This window comes from Pteropus alecto, unplaced genomic scaffold (genome assembly GCF_000325575.1).
Source record: "Pteropus alecto unplaced genomic scaffold, ASM32557v1 scaffold3, whole genome shotgun sequence".
Classification (NCBI taxonomy): domain Eukaryota; kingdom Metazoa; phylum Chordata; class Mammalia; order Chiroptera; family Pteropodidae; genus Pteropus; species Pteropus alecto.
In genome coordinates this window covers 36185065-36190492 of record NW_006442484.1, presented here as the reverse complement: position 1 = coordinate 36190492, position 5428 = coordinate 36185065, and positions in this window count along the sequence as shown.

Genomic DNA, 5428 nt, shown 5'->3' with positions numbered 1-5428 from the left:
AACTTTGGGTAATATTATTTTGAATCTATGGCTTGAGGTTACTCCCCTACCATTAACCTCTACCAGCTACCTCTATTGGGATGATATGGTCTGGTAGCTTCTTTGCAGTACACTAAACTTGGAGTGCTGGGTGGTATCCATACCCAGTAATTGTTCCTGAGCATGATTCACAAAGGTAAAAAGAGGAGGGCCAATGACTCAGCATAGTTATGCTCTGATTGTCATTATGATTGGGCAAGTTTAATTCCATTAAGGATGTATATGTCCTCAGTGAATATTGGAGAAACTCCAAGCTATTCATATACCCCTGGCCAACCACATATGAGATTTGAAAGGGCCCAGACAGAAGGTAAAACCTAAAGTATATCTTAAATGTGTTCTTCATTAAAAAAAAAAAGTGATAATTTTGCGATGCGATGGAGGTGTTAGCTAATGATATAGTGGTAATCATTTTGTAATATGTAAGTACATCAAGTCAACATGCTGTATACCTTAAATTTACACAATGTGATATGTCAATTATATCTCAATAAAGCTGAAAAAATGACCTAAAATTTGGAAATGACACAGATTTGTCAGTAAAGGACAATAGCCATACTGGCTAATCATTGATCGATTAGATTGAAATTCTCAATGAAGAGATATATATGCACATACACATATTAGATACATACATACATATACACAAACATACATATATCTAACATGTATACAAAAATATACATACATATTTAATATGTGTTTATGTGTATATGTGTACATACATACATATATTATACATATATATACACATTATACATATACATGTATTAGAAATTCTGGAGTTGAAGATTACAATAATTGAAATGAAAAACTCAGTAGAAAGTTTAACAGCAGATTCAAGATGTCAAAATAAAAAAATAAGTGAACTTAAAGGTAGATCATGAGAAATTATACAATCGAAAAAGAGCAAAAAAATGAGTAAAGAGAAATGAACAAACTTAGAGATCTGTGAGTCAACATGAAGTATATCAATGTACATGTAATCATAGTCCTATAAGGAATGAAGAAGGAGGAGGCAGAAAAATATATTAAACAAATAATGACCAGAATTCCCCAAATTCGAATAAAAACATAGTCTATACACTCCAGAAGATCAACAAATCTCAAGAAAAATAAGTAAAAGAAGTAAAATGTGTGTGTATCTATATATCAGAAATAATGGAGGCCCAAAGTGTGAAATAACATATAAAATGTGCTGAAAAAAACACAAAACAAGAAAACTGAAACAGATAACTGTCAACCAAAATTTCTACCCAGCAAAAATAAAGTTCAAGAATAAAAGCAAGGGAGATGGAGTGGACACATTATGATCTATTCCTCACCGCTAAAAACCTAGATTATAAATAAAATAAACATTAGAATAATCTGAAAAATGTAGGCAATAAAACACCTGCCTAGAGATCTCATGCCTCAAGGACTTAGATAGTAGTGACCCAATTAGTTTCTTCATATACCTCAGACTGGTATCAGAGTAGGGAGCAACATGGAAATGCTATTAGTCACCAAAAAAAAAAAAAAAAAAAAGACTTTTCTCTCCAGCCAGAATATCAGGAAGGGGAAAGTCTAGTAAGACAAAAAGCTTTTAGACCATGCCCATAGTACTGTAGCCAAACACTATATCCATCACAGGCAGCAAAGGTCAAGTGGAGAGCCCAGACTTTTATCCTTCTCAGGCTGTAATGCACTAGGGTGATATCATAAAAATCTGGTGGGGAATATGAGACTTTCATCCTCATAGGATGATAAGGAGACCCCATCCTTAGCGTAAGTAGAGGTTAACATGGGTTGAAAGACCATGATGTCCCTCACCCCCAGCTATGGTATATCACTGGTGAGAAGCCTGAACTCATACTTGTGCCTGGTAGTAATAAGGAGCCTTCTCCCCAGGTGTCATTGAAGATGAGGTGGAGAACAAATACTGTGACTTAAAGTAATGAGGTAGTGCTGACCCTTCTCCTGTCATATCATTGTCATATCATCTGCTACACAAGATTTAAGTAATATCAGAGTCTGATAAAATAATTTTCAAAGGGTCCATATTTCAGTCAAAAGTTATTAATCATACAATAACTAGAAAGATATCAACTTGAACAAAAAAATGATTGTTGTAATAGAGGCTAACATGAACATGACACAGATGTTAGCATTATCTGAAATTATTTTAAGGCAGTTAACCAAAATATACAATTAATGATTCTAAATATGTTTGAAACAATGAATTATCAATTATGAAAAAATCAATTAACAAATTGATCCAGCAATGTGTAAAATAAATAAATGTATAAATATACCAAGAATAAATGGAATTTATACAAAGTATGCATGTTTGGTTCAACATTCAAAAATCAATCGATGTAATCCACCATATCAATAGACTAAAGGAAAAAAATTATATTGTTATACCAATTGATGCAGAGAAAGCATTGGACGAAATTCATCAGCTCTTTAATAAAATATCTCAGCAAAATAAGAATAGAAGGTAACTTCTTCAACCTAATAATAAACATCTACAAAATAGTACAACAAACACATAAATTAATTATGAAAGGCCAAACACTTCATCCTTAAGATAAAGAACAAAGCAAGGATGTCTACTCTCACCACTCTTATTCCACACATTCTGGATGATATAGCTGCTGCAATAAGACAAGGGAAATAAATAGAAGGCATACATATTGGAAAGAAAGAAATAAAACTCTCCTTATTTGCAGATAATATGAGAGTTTACATAGAAAATCCCAAAGAATCTGCAAAACAAACAAAACAAAAACAAAAACAAAAACAAAACCCCATGTAAAATCAATGAGTTCAGCAAGGTTGCAGGATACAAGACCAACATACGAAAATCAATTACATTTTTGATATGCTAAGAATAAACATGAGGAAACTGAAATTAAAAACCTAATAGCATTTAAAATTATTCTAAAGAAAATGAAATATTTATATATAGAGCTAACACATGTATGAGATTTGTGTACTGAAAATTATAAAGCTGATGAAAGAAATCAAGGAAGATCTAGATGGAAAGACATACATGATTATAGATTAGGTGACTCAATATAGTTAAGATATCAATACTCCCCAAACTACTTTATATGTTCAATGCAATTCCTATCAAAAGATTTGTATACACAGATAAGCTTATATTAAAATTTATATGAAAAGATATAGGCCAAGAATAGCCAAAACAATACTGGGAAAAAAGATGTGGGAAGAATCCCCACTAAATGATATTAAGGTTATATATATATATTGATATATAGCTACAATAATCATGACAGTATTGTATTGGTGGATGTATAGATATATAGATCACTTGAACAGAATGGAGAACCAGGAAAAAAATCACATAAATATACCCAACTGATTTTCACAAAAGTACAAAAGCAACTCAAAAGAGAATGATGTCTATTTCAACACACGGTGCTAGAGTAACTGGATATCCATGGGCAAAAACAACAAACAAACAAACAAACAAACAAACAAAATTGATATAAACTTTATGCTTTTATGCAAAAAAAAAAAGGCCCCAAATATATCACAGAATGCAAAATGAAAAATTTTAAAACTTTTAGGAAAAAAAAAAGAGAAATTTTCAGTATCTAGAGATAGGCAAAGAGTTCTTAGACTTGACATGAAAAGCCCTACCCATAAAAAGAAAGATTGATTAATTGAAATTCATCAAAATAGCTCTTCAAAAGACTATGGTGAAAGGATATGCAGACTGAATGAAAATATTTGCCATCCATTCTGGATAATAGTTTTTCATTTTCTTATAAAACCAAATGTGCAATGCAATGAGACTGAAAAATTGCACTTTTGGGCATTTATCCCAGAAGAATGAAAACTTGTAGTCACACAAACACCTGCATATGAAATTTCATAGCAATTTTATTAATCTAAGCCCCAAACTGAGAAGAACCAGGAGTCTTTCAATGAGTGAATAGTTAAACAAACTGAGGTACATATGTACCATGGAATACTACTTGGGAAAAAAGCAATGAACTATAGATAAATGCAACAATATGGATTAATTTCTAGGATATTATGCTGAATAATAAGCCAATCCTTAAAGGTTACATAGTGTATGATTTATATAACATTATGAAAAGACAAAATTTCAAAAATAGAGAGTATATTCATGGTTGCCAGGGGTTAAGGCATGATGGGAGGTAAGACGTAATTGGGTCTGGATATAAAAGGGAATGCAAGGGATCTTGTGATTAAATTATTCTGTACCTTGACTCTGATGCACATATGATGAAATTGTATAGAACTAAATGCACGCACATGCAAACACACAAATGAGTACAACTAAAATTGAGAAAATCTGAATAAGATAGGTGGATTGTATTTGTCAGTATTCTCGTTGTGATTTTGAAGTACAGGTTTGTAAAATGTTATTATTGGTGGAAATTAAACAAAGAGTACAAGGAAACTCTGTATTAGTTTTTACAACTGTATATGAACCTATAATGATCTTAAAATAAAAAGTTTAATTAAAAAAAAGAATTGTACCACAACCAAGTGGGGTTTATTTCAGTGATGCAAAGCTAATTCCATAATCAAAACCATCAATAAAATTCCCCATATTAGCAGGCAAAGAAAGGAAAATCACATGATCATATCAATTAAGGGAGAAAACATCCTTAATAAAATCTATCACCTATTCACGATAAATGCTCTCAACAAACTAGTGAAAGAAAAGGAACTTCATAAAACTGATAAAGGACATCTAAAAACCCAACAGCTAACATCGTATTGAATAGTGAAAGACGAAATGTTTTCTTTCTACAATTATAAACAAGGCAGGAATGTCCACTTTATCACCATTTCTATTCAGCATTGAACTGGAGATTCTAGCTAGTACAATAAAGCAAGAAAAAATAAAATAAATTAAAGGCATCCAAATATTTTAAAAAATAGTAACACTTTATTTTCAGATGAAGTTATCTGGTACGTATAAAATCCCAAGGAAACCACACAAATCTATGATATTTATATATAAACAATGAAAAATCAATAAATGAAATTAAGAAAACATTTTTATTCACAATAGCATCAAAAAGAACAAAACACATCAGAATAAATTTAGTAAAAAAGTTGAAGACTTGTATACTAGAAATTATAAAGCATTGCTGAGAAAAATTAAAGGAGATGCATTTAAATAATGAGAAAATCCATGTTTCTGGATTAAAGTCTCAATATTGTCAAGATGACAGCTCTCCCCAAAATGATCTATAAATTCATTGCAGTTCCTATTATATGCTAACAAGCTGTTTTGGTGGAAATTGTCAAGATGATCCTAAAATTTGTATGGAAAATAAAAGTACCTAGAATTGTCAAAACCATTTTTTAGAAAGAAAAATTGTTGGAACATGTACAA